The 24561-nt window shown below is 36.7% G+C and overlaps 1 protein-coding gene and 1 long non-coding RNA gene across 4 annotated transcripts in view; both read right to left on the minus strand.

Moving 5' to 3' along the window:
* ATRNL1 (attractin like 1) overlaps positions 1 to 24561 on the minus strand; it is a 428690-nt gene that overhangs the window by 142724 nt on the left and 261405 nt on the right. The gene's annotated exons all lie outside the window — the stretch shown is intronic.
* LOC132075951 (uncharacterized) lies at positions 783 to 19461 on the minus strand. Its single transcript, XR_009418857.1, has 2 exons — positions 19416 to 19461; positions 783 to 1467 (listed from the first exon to the last, which is right to left on the minus strand). It is a non-coding gene; the product is annotated as an uncharacterized LOC132075951 (long non-coding RNA).

Genomic DNA, 24561 nt, shown 5'->3' on the forward strand with positions numbered 1-24561 from the left:
ATTAATCGTTGCTACATCAAGAGAGGAATTATTTTAGATTATAGTGATCCTGTTTATTAAGCAAATTATTTGTATAGTATTTTAAAAAAACTTTTACTGCAGCTTGCACTTTTTAACTCTTATAAAATAATCTGGTAAACAGGTGTGGCAGTAATAGGATTAAACTCTGCACAGCACTTCCTTTTGGCTATCTCTAATCTCAGTTAAACCTTACTCCCCATTCATCTCTGCATGGGGGCACACGTTCATCTCTCAGATTAGCTGCATGAGGAGTTTTGATGCCTAACTTCAGAAAATCAGGAGCATGTAAAGGTTGGTACATTATTTGTGATGCCTGATTTAGTCAGAAGCCAAGGTACTACAGGGCTGGCCTTGAGCTAATTGCTATAAAAATTAAAATTCTAGGAATCAAACAGGAAAGAAAATAATTGTATTTAACATGAACTTCAAGTGTAAACTTGCTTCTAGAAGTATCTTACCTCACAGAATGCCAGACCACCAAGTAGTAGCACAAACACGGATGTGTTGTACTGAAATTAGGTGCTACCATATATTTTTATCAAATAGTATTCTTAAATGTTTACAAATTAGTTAAAAAACTAAGTATTAAAATAAACATTCAAATCCTTCATGTTTATTTGAAAATAAAGTTTACAAAATATGTAGTTTTAAAAGTTACTAAATATTTACCTTGATAAATGAACTGTTGACTAGTTCTAAAGAAAATGTTGATATCTTGCAAACCATGAGGTGGAACAGCAAGACCAGCACAGAAATGCAAGTTATTTAAAATTAAATATTTTAATACAAAGGTATACATGAAGAAAGTTCCATTAGCTTCAAAGACATAATCTGCAATGTACTTTGCAGCCTCACCTGCTAAATCTATGCTGTCTCAGTTTTCATTCAACAGTTAATATTTGACCACACTAGATTAAATTACAGGATGATAGCTCACTCACACATCTTCTTGCCCTTATTTCTATCTTAAAGCTGTCTCTTTCATTGTGGTAAAATAAGACAATTGTTTTTCTACAGATCAATCCCTATTTTGTACACATTCCTGAGCATGCCTATCCCTTCCAAAATGCATGAATTGGAACAAAACAGATTTCCTTTTCTGATAAATTCCAGTAGAAGATTCTGCCTTACAATAAAACAGCATACTTGTACTTCCAATATTTCTCCGAATATCTAAATATTATAAAAAGCAGGTAGGAATTAGGTGGCAGCTGCTAAAATAAGTGGGTCATCTATTATCTTCTTGCCTCCTATTTGCTCCATATGTGCATGATGCAGCCACAGGTTTGCAGGAACTGGGAATGCAGACTGTTACCCTCACAGGAAATCCTTTCCATGCTGCAGAGCACATCCTCAGTGCAGTAAAGAACTTGTATTGAAGTCCATGCAAGTTTAAATTATATGCACTGTAAAGCCTGAAACTTAATCTTCATCTTGAGCTGAGATCTGTACTTTAAAAGCAAAAAAAACAAAACAAAGAAAAATCTAAAGGAAAATCTGTTCTTAATAGAAGCAACAGCCACCTGCAGTACAGGTGGATTATGGAAAGGGAGAGCCCAAGACACTGCATGGAAGAAAAAAAATAATATGAGCCACTAATTTGTTCTCATGGCTGACGTAGTTAAGGCCAAATTAATTATCTCATTTTACAATGTGAGCAGATTTGGGCTTGGTGCTACTGCAACTGAAGTGTATACTTGGAGATATTCTGCTCATTGAAATAGAATTGGTTCTAGAGGCAAAACAAAGGTGATGATGTCCAGTTAGGAAATTTTGATTTCATGTCACTTCAGAAAACTACTAAAAATCATAGCACAGATTACCTGCATAGTTTTGGCTTTTTACTTTCTGTGAGCTTAGAAGCACAGGATGTAAATCTGGATGCCTCCCAGCTATTGTGCTGATAGAGCAAAGCAAGTAAAATGTATCTTAAAACTTTATTCAAAATTGTTGTGGTAAAATATGAGACAAAGACTGTTTAGAAAACAAAAAACCTACAACATCCAGGTCTACTACAAACTGTTTTCCTGAGGGAAATACACACAAAATATTAAAGAAAAAACAGCCTTTTAAATGTAGGAGTTAATGGGAAATAGCAGCCTTGTCTTAAAAAGAGGAGAGAAAGATTATGATTTAGGTCTCAAAAGACCATAATTCTTCCACTGAGAACATCCTCTTGCCACAACAGAGACATTTAAAGTAGAGCCAGGAGAAATAACAGGCTACCAAAAGATCTATGTAGAAAACAGGACCAAAATCATGTAAGACGTAAGCATCCACCTTCAGACCCTGTACTTCTACAAAAAAAAAACCCAAAAAACCCTAAAAAATCAAAACCAAACAAACAAAAACACCACTCAAAATTAAAAAAAAAACCAAAAAACAAACAAACAAACCCAAAACAACCTGAAAAGCTGCACTCTGCCTGTGCAGCAGTAACCGAGTGATCCCTCTGGCCTCAGGTAAGGTCCCTGCAGTAACCAAGAGCAGCTACACAAACTTGTATTGGTGTGGCAAAGTAGAAATTCCAGTGCAAAGCTTTGGATAACTACCCAAAAACATGTTAAAACTCCACCAAGCCTATTAGATCTCTAAACAGAGAGTAAACTGAATCTTTCATGAAGATCCTTACAGATAAGGATGGATCTCAAGTTCCAAACAAGAAATGGCTGCCTTTCCTAGACAGAGCATTAACCAGCTCATTGTCATCCAAATCCAATTTCACAGACACTCTGTGAAGGCAGACAAAAGAGACTTTCTACTGATAAAGTTTAATGAAAATAAAGCCCAGAGCCCCAGGTCATCAGCACACTGATGAACGTAGAGTCTAAACTGTATGCTTTCTTTTCTGGTGACATATTTTGTATATGATGGGTTCCACTAGACCCTTGAGGGGGGAGGAAAGAAAATCCTTTCAAAATTACCCTTAAAATCTCAAAGAGAAACTAAGCATGCTAATTTAAAGAAAACAGTGTAACCCAGTCTGGACCATGGCTAGATAATACAAAGAACAAATATTATGGTTGTGTCTCCTGAATAGGTCACTGCTTCAGAACTGCAAGATCCGGATTTCTGTTTTTCTAAGGACATTTGATATACAGACATGGATTATAAAAAACATTGTGGAAGATATTTCATGTAATACTGTTCTCTGGACTTCCTAATACCAGATTGCACTTGGAATTGCAGAGCTCAGAAGTTACATAGGCGTCTCATGAAACATGGCTAAAATCAAGCAGAGTGGAACAAGTATTTCAAGCCTTCTACACGTCTTATTTATCAATAGATCAAGATCCTGCTTCCTGCATCCCCCCATCTTAACTTTTAATCAGTTTAATATTCACTACACTTTGCCATCAATACATATTTTCCCAACTTTCCAAGACTATGATCCTCTTTTTCAATGCAGCTGCTGCCTCCTCCAGCTTTCCTTGACAGTTTCCTGAAGAAAATACATTCCATATCTACTTCTTCCATATCCACAATATCTCTTTACTTGTTACAGAAGGTGAAAAGTTTAATCTAATCACTGGTGCAGTAGGAATTACCTCCCTCCTCTAGAAGGAGGTGAGTTGCTGAACAATTTTAAGGACCTCAGGCTTTCCAGGTTGCAGAAAATTCCTGATAAGGCTGGCTCACAACACAATGGTGTAAACATCATTGCTTTAGGAAGAGAATGTTTGGGGTATCTAGTACCTAAGGCCACAATTTATAAAGCTTCAGATAAGGATCGTATGATTCAATTATCAACTTCCTTATTCATTAATTACTCCACTATTTGATATACAAAAGACTGACCAGAAAGTGTGTACCTTTAAATGTTTTAATTACAATACTTAAAGGAATTTTATGTGTGTTTATATAAAGTAGTTATTCATGGTTATAGTCATCATCATAAATTTCCTCATAAGTCTTAAACCAAATGCACATAATTCATTCTCAAATTGAGAAGCAAAACTCTTATTATTCATTGCAAATCTAACTGTATAATTTCTTATTTTGGTTTAAGTGGGAAACTTGTACTATTCTTCTGAAAAGGAAATTATTTTTACAAGTATACTTAAAGCATGCTGCCAAACCTTTGAAGTAATCATGCAGGAGTATTTTATATATGATATGAAATTACTTTAAGCAAGCGACTTTAAGCACTTCCATTGGTATTTAAGAATAATCAGGAACACCCGATAACTGAAGACTGACAAAGATCTGGAAACTGAATTTACATTTCTTTAATACTCCTTATTTTCTCCATCAGATCTCAGGTTAAATATAACAGCTAAATGTAGCATTAGATCAGGGTAATATTCAAAGTTATTTTCAGTATTACAGATATTAACATAAACCAGTTTGATCTTCATTAATACTATTTGGGAAAAATATCCCACAGGTGAACTCATCCCAGCTTTCCCAAAGAAAACCAGAAGTCCTATTTCAGTTTAATTAATCCTTACTCCTACACATCTCCCACTCAAGCTCACTGCAGCCTCAGGGGTTTGATTTCTTTTTGAACACAAGCAAATACTAGAAAAGATTTTCTGTTTTCTTATAAACCACATGACCTTCCACGTAAGGGGGAGAAAAGATAGCATCCCTGTTGGGAAAGGCACTGACTAAGCAAGTAAAAGCTGATGGCTTGGGGCTTTTTGATATCTTGCTTCACTATATGAACTGAATATGACTTCATTTTCCCTAAATCGTTACTATTCAGTCCTGATAGCATTTACATCACCAAATTTCCTGTAGATACTTAGAAATATTTAAACTTCTAGAGTAGCTGAGACAGAAAAACGTGCAGAGTCTGCAGCAGGAGGACAGGGAAAGGCTGTGCTGTTCCATACATTCCTCACCTAAACTAAATAAAGTCAAAGCACCACACTCACATGACAGAGATGATACAGGCCAGAGGGAACAAGGGCTGTCTGCAAATCATCACCTTTATGGGACAACTGGAAACTAGACATTGAGCCAAAATGTCACATGACACTACCCTGTTCAAAAGTAACTCAACTTCTTCCATTTCTGTTTAATCAAATTTTCCTCATATATGGAAACTAACTACATCAGGCTCCTTCATGTCCCTGAACTTGGCCATTGAACCTTCTTTACAAAAACATATGTATTTCATTTGTATTTCACATAAAAAGGCAAATTTCTTTACAGGGCAAGTCAAAATACCTGAATCCAGCTCCTGTTCTATGTGAACTTCTAGAGGAGACTCTCAGTCATCACCAACTGTACATTTAAAAACACAAAAAAGCATAAAGAAACCTGCTAATACAATCATCGCATAATTTTCCCAGTTACTTTTTGAATTTCTTTTTTATTTCCTTATATTTGTGCTAGCTTGAGCTTTCACTCACTCTCCTCTTAAAGCCATTCCAATTCATATCAATAATTAAATTATTCTTTGGCACAAAAAGAAAAAAAAAGGAACTTGGCATGACTGCTTGCTGCTGAGGGCAGTAGTCCTCATTTGCTGCTGTTTGATCCAGATAATATTTACCCCCAGTGAGAACCATTAACAAGACAGGCTCAGAGGGTGTGATGCTCCAGAAAGAGCATTACTAACTTGGTAATCAGGGCATGCTGCTCCAGATAAGACAGAGGAATAATTCCATTTGTGGTTTTCTATCTATCTTACTCATGCATCAGTCTTAAAAATTAAAAAAGGCACATGACTTAATAAAAGATCCTCTTCTAGACAATGAATTGCACTGAAGTGTAAGATTCCAATTTTTCATTTTCAAGTTTTCTTTGCCTTTATTAAAAATACATGTCATGTTAAACTTTGCATTTAATTTCCCCTGATAGCTTATAAAAGTGAGAATCCAAGAGGAAAAAAAAATCACTTGGGCTGACCTGAATAAATTTCTTCTCCATTTCTAGGAGTGTCAATGAACAACAACAAAATTGACAACTTCAGTATTTCACAGAACAGTAATTAAAAAGGACTAGAATGATTAGTTGAGCTGAGTTTTAGCTTTGCAAATACCAGCAACACAGACTAAAACAGAACCACAGAACTGTGTGAGCATATTGAATAACTCTCACAATTCTATTTCACACTAATGTGGTCAGCAGCCTTTAACTCCACCACTGCAGCTCTCTCACCTGCCTTAACAAATGCAATCCTGGCCCACTTAATCTATTCAAGGCATTTCTGGAGAGATCATTATCTTGTCATCACTTTGATCATATCATCTTTTACTTAACACCTGGTTCCTCGGTTTCCCTACCATTTCAACTTGTCTTCAATTTCAAAACCCCTTGAAATTTCTTCTATCTAGCACTTTTCATATGTTATCATTATGGGTACTGAATCATTAATGCTGCTTTCTCAAATTAGAAGACCATTTGCACCTTCCCCAACACTGTCCCTTAGGCTACCTAAAAATCTTCACCCATTGAAACCTTCCCATCAACCCTTAAAATTCATCTCTGACAATACTTTCCCAGAAAACTGGGATAGCAAGGTCACTGGTGTGCTGAGCTGATTGAGCAGTATTGATTCCCACACCACCACAACCTTCTCACAGAATCAGCAAGGTTGGACGAGATCACAATGATTTCATATGAATATGAACCCAGCACTGCCATAATTATCCCTAAAGCACACCCCCAAGAGCCACATCCAGACACCTCTTGAACACATCCAGAGATAGCGACTCCACCACTACCCTGGCAACTTATCTCAGTGTCTGACTTCTCATTCAGTGAGAAAAAAATTCATAATATCTAATCTGAACCTGCTGCAACTTAAGGCCATTTCCTCTCTCCCTTGAGACACGGCAGAAGAGACCAACACCCACCTCACTACACCCTCCTGTTGGGAGTTGCAGAGAGCAATAAGGTTGCCCCTGAGTGTCCTGTTCTCCAGGACAACCACCCCAGCTCCCCTCAGCCACTCCTCAGATTTGAGTTCCAGACCCTTCCCCAGGTCCATTGCCCTTCTCTGGACATGTTCAGCATCTCAATGTATTTTTAGAAATGTGGGGTCCAAAACTGAACACAGCACTCAAGGTGGGGCCTTACTCAACAGAACACCTTCCCTCATAGCTCTTCAAAAACTATTCCATTTAAATGCTCTGTTGGACACAAACCAAGTCGATGCCACAAATTCATATTTAAAAACCAAAAATGCTGCGAATATTGACCTCTTGTTATCGATACTTCATTGTATCTTCACTCCACTGGATATTGAGACTTCATTGTCTGAAGAAACCCCCAGCCTTTAAACTCCTTCAGTACCTCGTATTTGTTTCCATGATTCAAGAACTGGGACAAAATATGTGGAGGACCAGCAAATCAAAAAAATTCAAAACAACAGGTTGTTCACACAGAGATTGTTTTGAATTTTGTGTGATGTCTGTCTGTTAGCTCTAATGAATTTACTGCATGAAACCATGAAGCATATATTATTTTATGCAACAACAGAGGAAAACACAGACAAACTGAAGCACTCTTAAAATGAAAGCTCATTTTAACATAGTACACGTAGAAGTAGAGGGCAGGACTTCCAGTCCACTATGAGACATTCATTTAAACACCTTGCAGCCTCAAGTTCCCATGACAGATCCTGCCCTTTAACAAAATCAAGTTATTCCTTTTAAATGTTATTGGCATTTTATGGGCTGTTAAAAGGAACAGAGCTCAGAATGTTTATATTGCTCTGAGTCTCCCTGATTGTGTCCCATTCTGATAACCACCTGCCTGACAAAGCTTTGATCAGGGATGCATCTTCTGCAAATAATTTAATAGGAAACAAACATGTTACTGTTGTATTAAAACCAGAATGTGTACTGGGACCTAAGATTATTGGCCAGTGCAGGAATTTTCAGGCATCTGGTCTGTAGCTCACATTGCATGCAGTGAATTATATCCCAGTAATTGAGAATGATGAATGATTTGACTCTCTTAAATATATAATGAGGGGAAAAAACAGAACAGTGAGGGCCAAGATTTAGGCAACTTTAGCCTCCAGGAAAAAACAGCTGTAACCCAACACCACCTACAAATCTCAGCGGGTACTTTGGTGAGGTAGTATGTCATGTACCTTGAGTAATACATCTTGCATTGTGGGCACAAAGAAACACTAATATTGATCTTCTACACCATGAAAAACCATATGTAATGTTGAAGCATTTAGAGGTTTACACAATAAGGTTAAAAAACCCACTTAATCTACTGCCTGTATACTTTTTTTCTGCACAGCATTTTTATAAATCCCTATAAAAGGCAGAGGTATAAAAGTAAGTGTTACAAAAGATTGCTAAATTGGCCTGACATAATTTAATGCCACAATGGCAAGATAATTCCTCTTCCTGCAAATATTTCTGTAGTACTATGGTGACATTACAAAAATATACAGTCAGCAGCATATCCTGAAGTCAAAAAGCAGGATAATTAGTAATTTCATGCTGGCATTTTACACTGGGATATCCTGCTGTGGTAAGAGACTATCTGGGACCAACCTCCCATTCACACAGATCCTGGAGTCAGAGGTCAGCTCACTCCTGTTATGGTTTGTCTCTCTTCCCAGCTGGCCACCCTCCTTCCTGCTGCACTGAGTGGAAACAGCAAAATGCAGAACCTCTTGGGAGACTTTGGAAAAGACTGTCTGCAAAGCTGCAGAGTTCAGTACATGGATCACAAGGCAGCTTATGGAACTTGGGGGCATCAGCCTTAATGTATTATTTTGCAACACCAGATAAAAAGAAGGAAAAGGAGTGAAAATTCACATACAGTCCTAAAAGTTTTATTTAAAAATACCATGCAATATTGTTTGAGTAATTTGGTTTGTACAGCTAAGAGAATGAACTATAAAGCAGAGAAATGGTGAACTGATAAAAAGAAGAAAACTAAAACTGAAAAGAGTTTTAAAATTTCTAAGGTGAAATCCCCCTGGTAGTCTTCCTTCTTTTACCTATTGTGTTTATTTGGTAACCAGGGGCTAAAAGCAGTTTCTGGTGAGTTTAACTGCTCATTACAGAAATTTCTGTGTCTCTTTTGTTGGTGGCTCAGAGAGTGCATGCTTAGCACTGCAGAAGATGAGCTTGTGAACAGTTTGCTGTTCAGTTCTGGCACAAGGACTGGATTTAAATATGAATGGGCAGATCTCCTGCAGCTGACAGAAGTGCCCACTGACTCCACCACTGCCGCAGAGATGTTACCACCAGCTCCAGGGCCCCATTTTTCAGAGCAGCAATTCAGAAAATGCATATTTATAACATTTTAACAACCAAACAAGTTAAAGCACAAAATGCTGGAATTACAGAGGAAGTAGCAGACACCAGTGGGCAGAGCCTTAATTCGATGCATCTGTATTGTGTTGTGGGCTCCATCCTGAAAGCCCTACATTTGTGCTCTGAAAGGCAGCAGCTGCTTCCCATCTCACCCAACATCCGAAGAGTTTTACGTTCAGAGCACTCATAAGCCAAGAACACTCATCTCTGATACTGGCTGAGGAGGTATCAGAGGGATACATCTCTGATACTGCCTGATGGGGGAGAAGACTTCTCTGCTCAGCTAAACCACTCTTTAAATGGGGGAGGATTTGCTAAGATACTGTGTTGCTAAACAGATAGTCCAGTAGCAAGAGGCAGCACAAAAATTTACCAATATTTCTGTGACCGTGGTCACAAGGGTTTGCAGGTGAAGAGAGAGACGAGAATGTTGATTCCACGATCAGAAGGCTTGATTTATTATTTTATGATATATATACTACATTATAACTATACTAAAAGAAATAGAAGGAAAAGTTCTCAGAAGGTTAGCTAAGCTAAGAATAGAAAAGAATGAATAACAAAGACCTGTCCCTCGGCAGAGAGCAAGAGCAGCTCTGCCGTGAGTGGGCAGTAAATCCAAACATCCACAGGAGACCAATCACAGATCCACTTGCATTCCACAGCAGCAGATAATCATTGTTTACACTTTGTTGCTGAAACTTCTCAGCTCCAGCAGGAAAAAATCCTAAGAAAGGATTTTAATGAAAAGATGTCTGTGACATATTTCTAAATGCTGTGCTAGACTGGTGAAACTTGGTATAGCACATCCATATTTTCAATACTGGGAACTAATTTCCACAACCAGTATGATAGTTTTCTTCCAGAGCATTTTCTAATATGATAGTTAATACAAAACAAAAGAAAGCAACAGAGGAAAGTCATCTCTAAACTATTCTTATTCAACAGACTCTTATCCATTGTTATGGTAAGCTTTTTCTTGCAATTTCTGATTTGTTAACTTTTTTTTAAACATAACATTTTACCCACGTGTCTTGAAGGACACAGCTATGAATGAAACAAAGGTACACCTCACTTCTCACATTCTAGATGAGCCAATTCCTTCTGATCTTGGACCTTTGTGTTAATACCTTCCTTATTCATCCATTATTCAATTTCCCACACAAATACCTCAGTTCTTTTTTCCCAGCTACCCCTGACACACATATCTATAGAAAATATTCAATATTTCTGTAAACTCATCTCCATTTCCCAAAACTGCTTCTTGCAATGATTATAGAAAAATGGTGAAAAGAATGGCTGGAAAAGAGATTAAAGAAGTATTTGGAACAAAATAGTGCATTTGTGTACTACCATGCACCATTTTTCCTTTCATTTCCTCTGCTTTTTAAGAACATGCATGTTTATTTGTTGTTATATAGAACCTGGCACTATGGGACTTTCAAAGAAAAATTGTGATACTTATTTACTAGCACAGTGCAAACAAGGTTGATTATTGATTAAAACAAAACATTTTATGCTGTATTTACATTCCCAAATCTGGAATCTGCCAGTATTGTACCTAACCCTCTTAGAAACAAGCACTCCTGAGATGTTACTCACCAAAGTTCATCTAATAGCCAAATATTAAATTTATGCTTTCATCACATTATTTTGTATTTTGTTATTTACTGTGTTGTTATAAACACAAAAGCAATATTGTCCAGATGTGTGAAAAGAAAGTCAGATGCTAACAGACTCCACCAAACAAAAGCCTAAACAAAACCAACCACCTGGTAACTTACCCATTTGTGCATTTTTCCCAGAAGATTCTGTAATTCATAAATGAATGAGAAGCTACCAGAGTTCTGTTTCTAACGGCTTTTATGCTAATTGAGCTTGCTCTAAACATTTTCATATATCACATCAAGTATTCAATGAGGTGCCAAAGCACTTTGTCAACAAACTTATTTCCCAGATGTGGCTAAAGCAGGGACAGAAGGCTTGAATGTTCTAACATACCTAACAATTCAATTACAGTTATCTTATGGTGCCATCACATATTTTTCTTCAACAATCAAACAACCTCAGCTGGAAACTCCAAGCAATAACACAAATAAAGGACCATCTGGCAAGAATAATTAAGGAAGGCTGGAAATAAAACATTAATTAGTTGTGTAGTCCAAATGACCTTCAAAGGCCTTATGATGAAATTATACCCAAAACAGATAATCATTTATTTCATGTTACAGTTATATTTAACTAAGCATGAATAAATAATAATATCATTTTAGGATGTGATTACTCTGTTATTGACTAAAACTGATTTTGTAACTGTCTTATTTTTCTATAACAATAAAATTAGGATGGAAAGCAACCTACATCAGTTTAGAAGGGCAGCCTTGGTTTTCCCCTGTTTCATATCAACTAGACAGATAAATCAAGCTTGCCTCAAAATTTACATAGCAAAGGGATAGAATGGTTTGCCAGGACAATATGCATGCAGCTAATTGCTTTTAAATCATTTACATACTTTTTTTCCCCTCAATTTTGGAAGAAAAAGAATGGAAGTCTACAATTACCTGCTTTCTGATCTATGAAATTAAATGAAATGCCAAACACTAAGGCTTCTTAAAATCTCTTCTGGACAGAAAGATACATGGTTATCACCAGCTTAGGGAAGATAAGTTTCACACCTTTCAAATTCTTTGCTACTTTTACTAATGACAAGTTAGTTGCCATTAAAAGAAATCAGCATTTTCCAGTGTAATCTGCAGATAGGTCATGGTGGTCTTCATGATCCTCAAAGCAATACAGTGTGAAAAAGAATCTTTGAAAAAATATAACCAAGTCATTGAAAAGGAGAAAAAAGTGCTCAGTACTTCCTCTGTTTTTGTACCTTACCCAAACTGCACTTAAAATGTGCATATGAATTATTAACAAAGTTGCATCTGTATATTTTCTGGCTTTGTTTTTTTAGTTGCACATTATTGGAAAAATACGCTAAGGCAATGGGTTTTTAAAGAGGACTATAATTAAGACACATTAATTACTTTATTTTATTATTGTACAGAATTGCCATCCAGCCAATAAGAACAGAGCCTTCATTATTTGGTGGAGTCACCTTCTCCTCATCCCCAGGCTACAGGACATCGAGCAACTGAATGGATTCTGTTGGAGCACAGCCAAGAGCACATCCTTTAGCCACAAGCCAGACAATGGCAAAGCTCCTGGAAGCCTCAGACATCATCTGGATAAGCAGGCACAGGGGACAAAATCATCCTTTGGGAATCTTAAGACCAGATCCACTTATGAAGACCCATTACTGACAAAAGAACCACGGGAGTCCCCAGTGCCACCCAAGGCCAAGGAAAGCCAGATGAATTTTTGATGATTTATTGTTGTTTCCACTACTGAGCTGTGCCTGGCACAGCATGCTGGTACACCACTTGGTACAAAGAGTACCAAGATCACAAAGAGCTATAACAGTTTTAAGGAGCCCAGAAGTATACTCATTTACTCCAAATGCCTTTCTCATTACTACGGAAGGAAGGCAAAAGCAATGTAGCAGTCAAACATGATACTAATAAAATCAAAACATACCTAATTTTTTTATGCAAAAGATGATGGATCAGGAAAATGCTAAATATTTCACAACAGTCACTCAGTTCTGTCAGAAGAATATGAACTAGCAAGCCAAAGCTTGATGACTGGATCTAAAATGTGATATAGCTAAGGATTTCTTAGTATGGGGCAGTAACTGCACTGGGTTTTAGGGTACTCAATTGTAAGATTTTCTACATACTATTTTATTACTAACCAGTGAATTAAATTCACTGTTCCAGGATGATTTCTAGGAGCTCTAAATGACTGAGCTTAACTTCTAGGACAGTGGAAGCCAATCTAAATCCAAACACATGTATTGCTAAGCCTTTGAACCATCCAGTTAATAGGTCACTGCTTAATATGGTGGATTGAACATAAGCACTGCTAGAGGAGCTAAAAAACTGATTTTGTGCTGCATGAAATGGGAAAATCTGTCTAGGTGAAGTCCTCTGAGCACAGCAATGATCATTTGCCAAAAATAATAAAAATTGATGGTAATTACGGCACACCACGCATCAAAAAATTGGAATTGTTAAATATGCTTTAATAGCTGAATCGTTCCAATAAAAAGTACAAAGTGGTTTTATGTATAACTTTTCCCTGACAAAACAGCTATTAAGCATTTTTCACACTTTCACTTCTCATCTACATTCCGGGTGTCATTAGCAGTGACCTCGTAACAGGAAAACACTAAATGGCATTTGTCAGAGCTGACAGGAGAGTTGGAATAAGAGAAGCAGAGTTTTTACCCCTCTCTCTGCCCACACTCAAGCTGGGAGCTGCAGTGTGGTATCAACACCCCAGACCTTATTTTCTCCTGCTCAACATGGAATGGTAGCTCTCATTTTTGTGCAGAAGTTCGAGATATTTGATTGGAAAATGGCACATACAAAATTCTTACTTTTTTTAATCTCTATATGATGTTATAACTATCTTAGGGAAAAAAAAAAATTCTATTTTGTATGACAAATATATATTCTACATAGATGTAGATATAGGCACACCCTATAGTGATATTATAGTTATATATGGTACAAGATCAAGTGTCTTATGTTAATTTTCTGTCAGAGTTCCTCCACTGACATCACCAAAGCTCTATTCTTTAAAGATTTTCTTCTTTTCCTTCTTACACATGAAGAATGAAGGCAAATCCAAAATTAACCCAAAAACCACTGGAAATTTTCCCTCTATTTATTACTTAATATTAAAAAAGTTGATTTTTTTCAACATCTGGACATAAAATTCCGTAAATATTTCCGTATTACTTTGATTTTGAGAGATTAATGTCCAGAAAAGTTCCTCAAGTGAAAGCTATCTCGGTGATCTTAAATATTTTAGTATCCTAAGCTAGAATTTCTGCAATCTCTTCTTCAGTAAGAATACAAATGGAGGTATCAGAAAAATAATTCACAAAATAACATTAGGCAAATACATCAAACTAGTCCCAACACATGCCCTTAAAATACCGTAGCTGAACTAGAATGGTTGAGCTTTAAAAATAACAAACTTCCTACTATTCTAGCATAATATTTATTGCACCTACTGTCACAGAATTTCCCACTTTTCTAATTCATTTCTTTTACCTTAGAAAGTCACTGAGATGAAAATGGGACTCTTTCACCCACATCCTAAAGGTTGATAATTTTTTTAGAAATACACATTTTGGGGGAAAAAAGAACCATTTCCTCATAATGGAAAATACTACAGTTCTATATACTATCCAAATGGAAAATATCAAGATTTTTTTTTAGTGTGAAATTGCCATGCATCCATAATGGCATCAAAACACCAAGAGAAATTAAATATGCAGACCACAGCTAGAACATACTGAGAAATTTTAAAAAATTAACTCAAGGGCAGATGCTTAAACAGAACATGGTCCAAAACCAAATAGTTTGGGCCAGGTCCCTGTTAACTGTAAGTATTCTAATTACTGAGACAGATGATGTTTCAAATGAATGTAAGCCACTTTGGCTGAGGTACAATTCCTAAATGTTGCATAATTTTATTTTGCCTTTTTGCATCTACAACAAACAGTCACCAGTAAAGAAAATTCTACCAAGAAGTATTAAGTAAAAAATTCCTAGTGCAGGAAGAATAGCATATGCTTTGTTGTACTCAGTCTAGAGCACTGGTCTCAAGTTTAGGACCAAATGCCACAGTTATTCTCTGCATTCCATCACCTTCTCCCTTTCTTTCATCTCCTTTTTTTTCCCCACTTTTATTTCGGTTTGACTTTTGTTTTCTGGACAAATAATTTACCATAGCAAGGAACCACAAGAGCTGCATTGTTCTCAACCAGTAAATAGCACGGCCAAATCCAGAAGGTCAGCTGGGATTCCAGGTGGTCCCTGACACAGCCCCACAGCCCAGCACAACAGGGTTTGAACCCAGAGGGAAGGACCTGCTCCTACTCATGGCCCTGTGTTTTCACAAAAGCTGCAGAGTTCTTCTTCAGATTGCCAGAAAAGCTCTGGTTCTCTGCTCCAGCAAGGCAGGAAAGTGTTTCTCACCCACAGACACTGAATTAATTCAGCTGCTTAGACAACCAACAGGAACAGACCTTCTGGGCACCAGGGAAACATACTCTTCTACTACAGGTGGGCAGTCAATACAGAATTCACTTACAAATGAATATGTAACCCAGGAAATAGTGCCCACAACACTGGCCTAACTACATGTTCACACAGCTTATAAATGGTCACTAATTTTGTCCGTTGCCACTGAGACCTGACTGCTGATATCCATACATGTCAACAGGAGCAAGAGAAACAGAGAAAGAAATCACTTTCATGGCTATTGTGAGATGATGTTAATCTCCCTCCAGAATGTTATCTGTCAGTCCACTAATTTATGAAATCCATTCTTGATGAAGTTACAGTTTCCCGAGATCTTGGATATCTTAGTTCAGCCCTCTTTTACTTCTGAGTCCTAACAGAATTCTTGTTTTCAAAAGAAACTTCTTAAAATGTTCTATAAGCCTTTGAGAAGTAGTTTTAATAACAGTATTTTACGTGGTATTGAGAATCATGGAAAGAAAATTACTATTCAGCAAGAAAAATTAATATCTGGCACATTACCAGAAAGCCCACTGCAGGACCTGTGCAAGGTAATTTGGCACAATATTCCTTCTGGCTGGAAGGGTTGATGGGCTCTCTCACTAATGAAGGCACATGGATGGTGTGACACCTTGCAAAGAATTCTGTACTGACAGAAATCTGCAAGCCAATAAACCACCAAAAAATGTCACTCTTCAGTTTTTGCATTGTCCCCTTTGTAGAACTTTACAGAGCAGAATAGCAGCCAAATTCTTGTCTGACTCATCTCATTTCCTATTGGGATTTAATAATCTAATCTAATGCTTTATTTTGATTTTCAAGTGTCAGCCTGAAATGGGTTCAGCCCTCTTAAAAGTGGATGAGTCCACAAACATTAAAATAGATAAATCATATCACAACTTGAAAATTTGATTCAGCTTTCTTATATTATTGGTCTGCATCAGAATTTGCTATTTTCTATTCTCATAACACATCAGCAGCAATTGCTTCATAATCTGGAAACACAAGATATTTTGTGAATTTTGCAGAAAAATTACCAGAACTGATATGTGTACTTGACAAAAGTGAGATAGTCACTGTATGCAAACTCTAACTCTGCATCTAAAAAATTTAGTTAATTGGGGTATTTTTAGTAAGTTACTTCCACAAATGAAAGTAAAGTTAAAAAAAAATTATATTAAAAAGTAAGCACTCAACCATTTTCCTGCATAATGTAAAAAGCCTTGATCTTGTATGCTCTGAGTGGTCAGTTACATTCTCTAACTACTTTTCCTTAAGTAAAAGAATATATGATCACTTGATTTTTCTTATTGCAAGGAAATAAAGTTTTTTATTCCACATAATTTTATCAAATTTTAATCAAGGTAGATTTTTTTCCACATTTAACACTTCAAAGTGAATTTTTCCGAGAGTGCATACGCTTCAGATAAAATGTATTCTCTTTTCCTAAGAATTATAAATACACATTTTACCTGGACATTAGAAACAACCTATTTTTCATAGCCAAAGAGGATCCTGTACTTTAATACCTTAGAGATAAACTAGAAATTTGGCAAGGGGGATATTAATATTATGACTTCTGCTTTTTCCTGAGAAAAAAAGTTAAAATCTGTGATCAGATTATAAAAGACTGTCTTAACACCAATATAAAGGACATGAATTATGTAGGAGCTTGAGCAACCTACATTCTGGAGTTCTCAGCTTTGGAACAAGGTTCCTTGAGTCTTTTGAGGTCTTATAACATATGGGTCTGCATTAAACTCTCTCTTCAACACCTGTGCTCAGCAGTACAACAGTGGCAGAGTGCCACGAGTGTTCATGTCATGGTGACTCCTCTCTAATTGTAGATTATTTTGCAAAACAAAATGGTCACTCAGTTCACTTGTCTGTTACAAATGCCATTTTCTTTTCTCTTTCACACAACTTTCTTTCCAGAAAGGTGTGCTAAGAGACTCTCAAATGTCTATCCAAGAAATAAAACATAACCTTCCAGAAATCTTAATACATAATTCCTCTTGACTTTGTTACTATACTGCTGTAATATTCCTTTACTAAGAGATTCTGATTTTCTTTGCTTCTACTAAAACTACATGTCACTAGGCAGAGTGAAATTTGCACTTTTGGAGTGCACAACACTTGAGGAAGATCAAGACCACGGCAGCAGACGTTTCCCTCAGATAAGATCAATATCAAGGATCCTCTGGAGCCCTGGCAGCATTTTAGTGTGGCTGTTCATGGTTGCCAAGAGAAGTATGAGGGAAGCATTCTCTTGGAGAGCAAATTCAGTGCAGTTTGTAACTCACTCTCCTGGTACATGAGAATATTTTGCCCTCTTTCAGCCAGAGCCAGAATCAACACCAACAAACTGGTAGGGAAAAACTGGAAATGTGTGATAGTGTCCAAGGGGTGGAAAGCAGGGGAAAAAATCTGTCCCATAAAAGGCCTTCCTGAATACCACAATTTATTATGAATGTCATTACTTATAATCTATAATACTTTTCTGTCAGAAAAATTATATTAACATTTTTGAATCTACAGTTCTACCTGATCTATGCAAAATACATATGCCTGATTTTGATAACTTGATGAACTCATTTTAACAGCTGAAGAGCTGCTGTCATTTCATCTGAATTTACTGAATTTTAAATAATTATTTGTAATGCTATGAATTCTATAGCTTTGCAATGTAATTCAATTCAAATATATCCTGATGTTTCAGAGTGAATACAGCACAACCCTTCACATCCAACAGTCCCAAAGAGGGCAGAGAGAACAAACCCCTCATAGGAAAAATTTTCCCCAGCATCTCATATTTTGTTGGAGTAAACTCACATGATTAATCTGACTAGTGCACCACAGATATTTAACTCCAACTCATTCTGACTTTTCATTCCCACAAACATCAGTGCCAACACATCCAGTGCTCTCTGGTAAATCTAATAACCTATTCATCTTTTACAGTGCATTGGTAAAATGCTAATGACAATGAGTCAGATTCTCCTTGATGTAAACCATAGATGTCTTTCTGTTAACTTAGAATCCTGCAGAGTTTCTACTTGAAAAGCATTTTCATTGCTTGTTAATGCTGGCAGAATTCAAAATATGGTGATTTGATGAAACAGCTGTTTGCATGATTAACAAATTAAATTACTTTTAGTGTATGCTAGCCTACAAAGGGACACTTGTGAAGAAATTTGTGAGTGTTAATTTAAATAAGTCACTCTTACAGCAGACATCCCACATCAATTCTCATAAATCCAGAATATCATGTAGGTCCTCCAAGTATCATACCCAGCTCACCAGAAAACACTGAAGTAGAGAACATTGCATCAAATCAGCTTTTTAGAAATCTGTTTCTAAAATTTGGTCAACACTGTTCCCAGAGGGACATGTTTTTAATGCTCAGGTGCTATTCAGCTGAAGTTCATTATGTTTCATGTTTGCTTCCCTTCACTATTCAGTGAAGAACCAACCATTACAGAAATGCTTCCTAGTGAACTACTTTTTAGCCATTTTTCTCACAACATCCAACAGTTTCCCCCTAATACAGGTTTAAATTACAAAACACAAAATTACACAGACTTTCTAGGAGAAAAGGGTCTTTAAGAAAAAGCAGAAAGCAGAGAAGCCACCTTGGAAACAAGATAAAAGAAATTTCTTCATTTCCATCTCACCAACTCATGTCATTGACATGTAAACAGATAGAAGCAAACCAGGAATGATTCTTTTTTCCCCCCCACTTACTGTCCAATCTTGCAGATGAACAACAACCACCACTACGCCCAGCACCTTCCCAGACCACGTAAACACCATCGCACAGACACTTCACGGAACACCCTCGTAGCTACCAAACTTCTCATGGGGATACGTGAGGTTGTTCAGAGCCAACACAGTTTAAAGAAGTCTTCCCTCAGCACAATAACCAGCTGCTGCCCGGGACCGTCTTGAGGAGTCACTAAGTTGGGTGGAATAAACAAGTAATGACAAGTTAAAGGTAGTAGCCACTTACTTTTTCCAGACACGGTGAAAGCCAACTCGATCACCTATCTCTCTTCACCAAAAATAATTAGCCCCACCTTAGCCTCACTTACTTAAACAGTGCTTTGAAAGCCCAGGTGGTTCTGATTTAAATGGGCTAAGTGAGCCCTGGCAACCCACTCAGCACAGCTGTGAGCAGGGTAACCCCAGCAGAGGCAATGAGGAGCAGCTGGGCTTAGAAACAGGATTATAACCTTTCCACTGGCACAGCTGGACCAGAAAGAACAGACACATTTACATCTGAAAGACAGACAATCATTCTTAAATGAAGAATCAATACTGTGTGCATTGCTGATGTGGTCATCCAATTCTCAGTCGGCCACTCACTACATATTTGTAAAATAAAATCAAAAATTCAACCTAAACTTTTCTCTATTACACCTATAGTGTCAACCAAGCAATCTTTTAACTGCTCCATGTCTTAAAATTCAAGCACATATTGTATGTACCTGAGTGAAACTTAAAGTATTGACAAGCAACATTTATTTTGCTTCCTTCCACACAAATGTGAACTGTAAGCTTTCAAGCATACAGCATTGAGTGTAGAACAGTATAATTAAGAACTATATATTAGAAACGAAATTATTTTTGTGATCTCATATTAATTCTCTTTCTTGTGTTATTCAGTTTGTATTAGTCTGGTTATTTAACAACTCAATCTCATGGACAATTAAACAATACTCACAGAGGTATACAAATGTCCAACCCAATCAGTTCCACCTTATTAAACTCTTCTTTCATTGTTTTGCTGCATCCTGAATTACACAGTCAATACGGTCTCCTCAATAGGGCTACACTTCTGAACACATTTTAGAAATAAAATCTCAAACTTGATAGATTTCACTATCAGAATAAACTGCAGCTGCTCTTTTAAGTGTAAAGCAAGATTTTTAGTTGTTTAGGGGTTTTTTTCCCAAGAACTTCCACAGTCTTTGCTTATTCTATTTCTGCAATGTTTTAAAAATTGCAGAAATAGAATTCTTGAAATCATCGCTGTCACCTCAGAGGTATCAGAGTTTATGGTAAAACACAAACTCACAATCTCCCTAGCGTCAGCTGCTGTAGCAAAGTTATTTACTGCACTATATGGAAGCAGTAATCTTGTTTTCCATATTCCTGTTGAAAGCTGGTGACACTCACTGTCTTCCCAACCACCATGCCATGTCATGCAAGTCAGCATGAAAACCATCACAACACCTTGACAGCAACACAAACATTGATTCTTTCCAAAGGTAGCAGCAGACAGAGAAGACAACTTTTACTTTCCTTCAGAAAAGCCATAATTTCTTTTAGTTTCTGTCATTCCTATGGCAGAGACAGACACTCTCTTATTATACATTTATTTTGGCATTTCTGAATGATGCATCTCAGAATGAACTACATCTGGGAATGGTACTTCAAATGAAATATCTTTGGCCATCACAAAAGAATAGGTTAAAACCCAAGGAACTTAAAAGCTAGTTTCTCTTTTCGTTATGGGCAAAGGGTTGTTTTTCTAAATTATTATAAGAACAATATCTAATCTCCTGATATTCTTTATTTTGGGGAAAATCACCTAAATTTCTAAAACAAGAAACACACAGCACAACGCCAAATTAAATTCTTTATAACTTCTCCGACATTCCTCTCATTTTGTGCAGTAGATGAGTGATCTGAAATTTGTCAAAGGAAAGGTATAACTCTCATATTTTGTTATAGCAGCATACATCAGTGACAGGTCATGCCTCTTTGCAATAGAGACCTTTAAGTGATACTAAATGAAACTATTATACACATACCATATTTCAAGTGACTGCCAACATTAATGCATTGTTTCAGTAATAACCATGAATCTACTGTGACATATTTGGGCTATTTCTCTGTGTAGTTATAATAAACTTTTGTCCAAGAGCATTTAAGACTGTAGTTCTCATTATCCTTGTTGTGTGACCTAGAAGGGTCCTTGGCAATCAAAATTCTGACACAGAAGTTCACAGTTCAAATCTGCCTTTCAAGTTGTCCCTTGAGACTACTTGTACTGATCCCAAGTCTTTTCTGACAGCTGTGTTGAGGTTCCCTGATTATAAATTCCTATCTTCTAATCTTTTCACTGGAAAGAGCAGCTGCAAATAATGGCAAGTTAATTGCAGCATATGACACAAATTCGAATAAATGCTTTAAAAGATTTGCAATCTATGCTTAAAAGAACAATTTGGTGGCAATAATTTCAGTGTAAATCTCCAAGTGCTGAAGGGGTTTAAGTTGTTCCTAAACAGTGCAGCAAAAGAAAAAAAATTGAAGTATGTTTTATGGGATATAGGTCTCAGTAATTGTCATGGCATGACAGGGTTTTTGCTACACCAGTGAAAATGAAATTGCTCCACACGCAACCTGGCAGCCAATACACAGCTCACTCATGGAAGGAGACCAACTCAAACTAACAACAACCTACTGTTAATATATTTCATTATTTTCCTTAGCTATGGGACTACAAAGGTGTGTGATGTTTGAAGAAAAGAAGGTTATAATGTGGTACAATAAGTCAGAAAAACAGAAAAAACCTTGCCTGTACTGATTGGAAACATAATAGAAGCTATTCAAACTTATTGTAGTTATTTGCACTTGCAATTATTTTCAAGTAAGCTATGAGAACTGTAATAGAGACCTGTCAGCTGCTCTCCTACCTCATGATCAGACACATCAGATCTCATAAACTAAGAAAATGCAAGAATAGATGGGTGTGTGCATAAAAGAAGAATGATGCACACTTTTAGAGGAGGTGACATTTCAATGCCTAGAGAAGGACCAAACCAATGGCCCACCAAGGAGCCATTAGGATGATCCAGCCTGACTTGATCCGTAACATACCTTAAAGGATTGCCCCCAGTAGTTTATGCATCAACCACACAACATTTATTTAGTGATAGAGAACCCCTGAAACCTTTGAGAAATTCCATTTCTCTTTATAGGATCTTGCTATATACCATTTCCTGCTACGTTAAAGAACTCAACTTAGAGCTAGCAATTTTCTCTGTAAAGATGAGATAAACTTTAACCAGCTCACCTTAACCTTCGTTCTGTTAACTACATTGAGATCTTCAGCCTTGTATAAGCACTTTTTCAAACCTCAGACAAATTCTTGTCTCTCTTCTGTTGATCCCTTTACAATTATCCAGCCAAAGATATTTCAGATAAATATTTAAGGAAAAGAGCAGACATGGTAACTTGCTTATTGGACTTTTACAAAATTTTAAAGAACATATGCTATGGATTCATTCTCTAAATTATAGCATGCTTTACTGTAGGAATTTAGGTTTCAGACCTAATATTACATATCTTTGTAGCTCTTTAGGTTTTTCTGTCTTAATGTTAAAAAGTAAAATGAATAATGGACATTGGGCTGCTTTTCAACAAACAAGACTGAGGATAAGGGTAAAGTTTTAAGGGCTTAAAGCAGTTCTTAGTTCTTCAGCAAAATGTACACCTGAAACCAATTTTTGTAATTTCTGTAGCATATTTTTAAGTTATTCAGAAACTTCTGATAGCAATATCAACTGATGTGTAGGTGAACGAACCCAGATTACAGTCAAAAGCAAAAGTACACCAAAATCACCCTGTTTAATGACCTTTTCGACGGCCTTTCGATGGCACCCACGCTTTCTTCTGCTACATAAGAAAGAAATGGATATTATTTTTTCCCTCAAATCTGTGAAGGGAGCCTTTGCTAGAAACTGAAGTTCTGGTCTCCAACACATCATTGCCCTGGAGGTTAAAGTAATATAAGAGGAGTCAAAACCTGTAGCAAGTAAGGGCACATTTCCCTGTTCCTGTCCTATGTGAGTGCCCAGAAAACAAACTGACCAAACTGCTGGCTTCATGAATCTCAGGTTAGCTCTTTTTAAACCAGCAGATGTACTAGACTATACAGCATGTTTCAGTCTGGCCTCACTTCCCCTCTTTCATACTCAGTATAGTTAAAAAAACCAACAAACAAACAAATCCCAAAACCACACAGCCAAAAAACCACAAACAAAAACCCCAAAACAGTGAGAAAAACAGGATGTCTTCCTCTCAAACCTTGCAATGCAAGACAGGAGACAGATGTTGACTAAAGCTATCAGGAGAGTCACACCCCCTCATTCCCCCAAGAAATGCCATGAATTTTAACACTTGGAATTGAGTAGGATGCACAATAGTAGAGAGTCTACTTGGAGGATCTCAGCCACCTCAGCCCAGTTGAACCAGGGCATCTGCCACACTGATTCATCTGCAGGTTTGGAGAGATGTTACCCAGGAGCTTGGTGGAACGGTTTGTCCAAGGTGTGTCCTCTTCAGAAAATGTACAAAACCTTTTCACTTTTATTGTCATTTAAAGGTATTTTTTGGTAACAACTTTCAGATTTTCAAAACTCCTTTCTTCTTGAAACTGTTCTGTGTGAAGCAATTTTCGTATTGTGTGATTTGAACAGCATTTTTTTAAAAAAGAAAATGTTGCTCAAGTTTGCTGAGTTGTAGATCTTCAGCATAAAATTGAGATAGTTTTATGTATTTGTTTGGATGAAAGAAATAACTAAAAAGAAGCCTTTTGAAGGATCTAAACATCCTAATATGCCATTAGTAATGCAATTAGTCATAACTCCTTTATGGCCCTATGATTTCAAGGGAGCAGTGTAGGAGAAAGAAAGGTTCAGGACAATAGTGCAGCAACAGAACCTCTGTAAATTAGCAAGTATGTTTTATTAGGTAATTAGCAACTGGAAAAGTAGCACATGCAAATATTCTAATGGAATAACTCCCACTAGCATGCATTTAAATGGCATTCACAAAATAAGCCAAGAGCACCGGAGGTGTTAAAGCCTTAAAATTTCGTATTTTAGCAAAACAGAAGAATAAGGCTAATGAGTTAGGTGTATATTATTCTTATATGCTTATAATAATCCCTTAGCTAGCAAGTTTTAATTTTTTTTTCAAGGCGTTATAAAAATTACTAGAATAAGTATTAGTCAGAGGTACCTTTTCAGTTATATCTTCAAATACCAGCAGGACTAATCCTCAGGTAAAATAGCAAAAGCTTAATGCTATCGTATTTCATTTCAAAGGATTTGAGCAAGGAAATAATTTCAGATTATTAAATCAGT

Source organism: Ammospiza nelsoni, chromosome 8 (genome assembly GCF_027579445.1).
Source record: "Ammospiza nelsoni isolate bAmmNel1 chromosome 8, bAmmNel1.pri, whole genome shotgun sequence".
Classification (NCBI taxonomy): Eukaryota; Metazoa; Chordata; class Aves; order Passeriformes; family Passerellidae; genus Ammospiza; species Ammospiza nelsoni.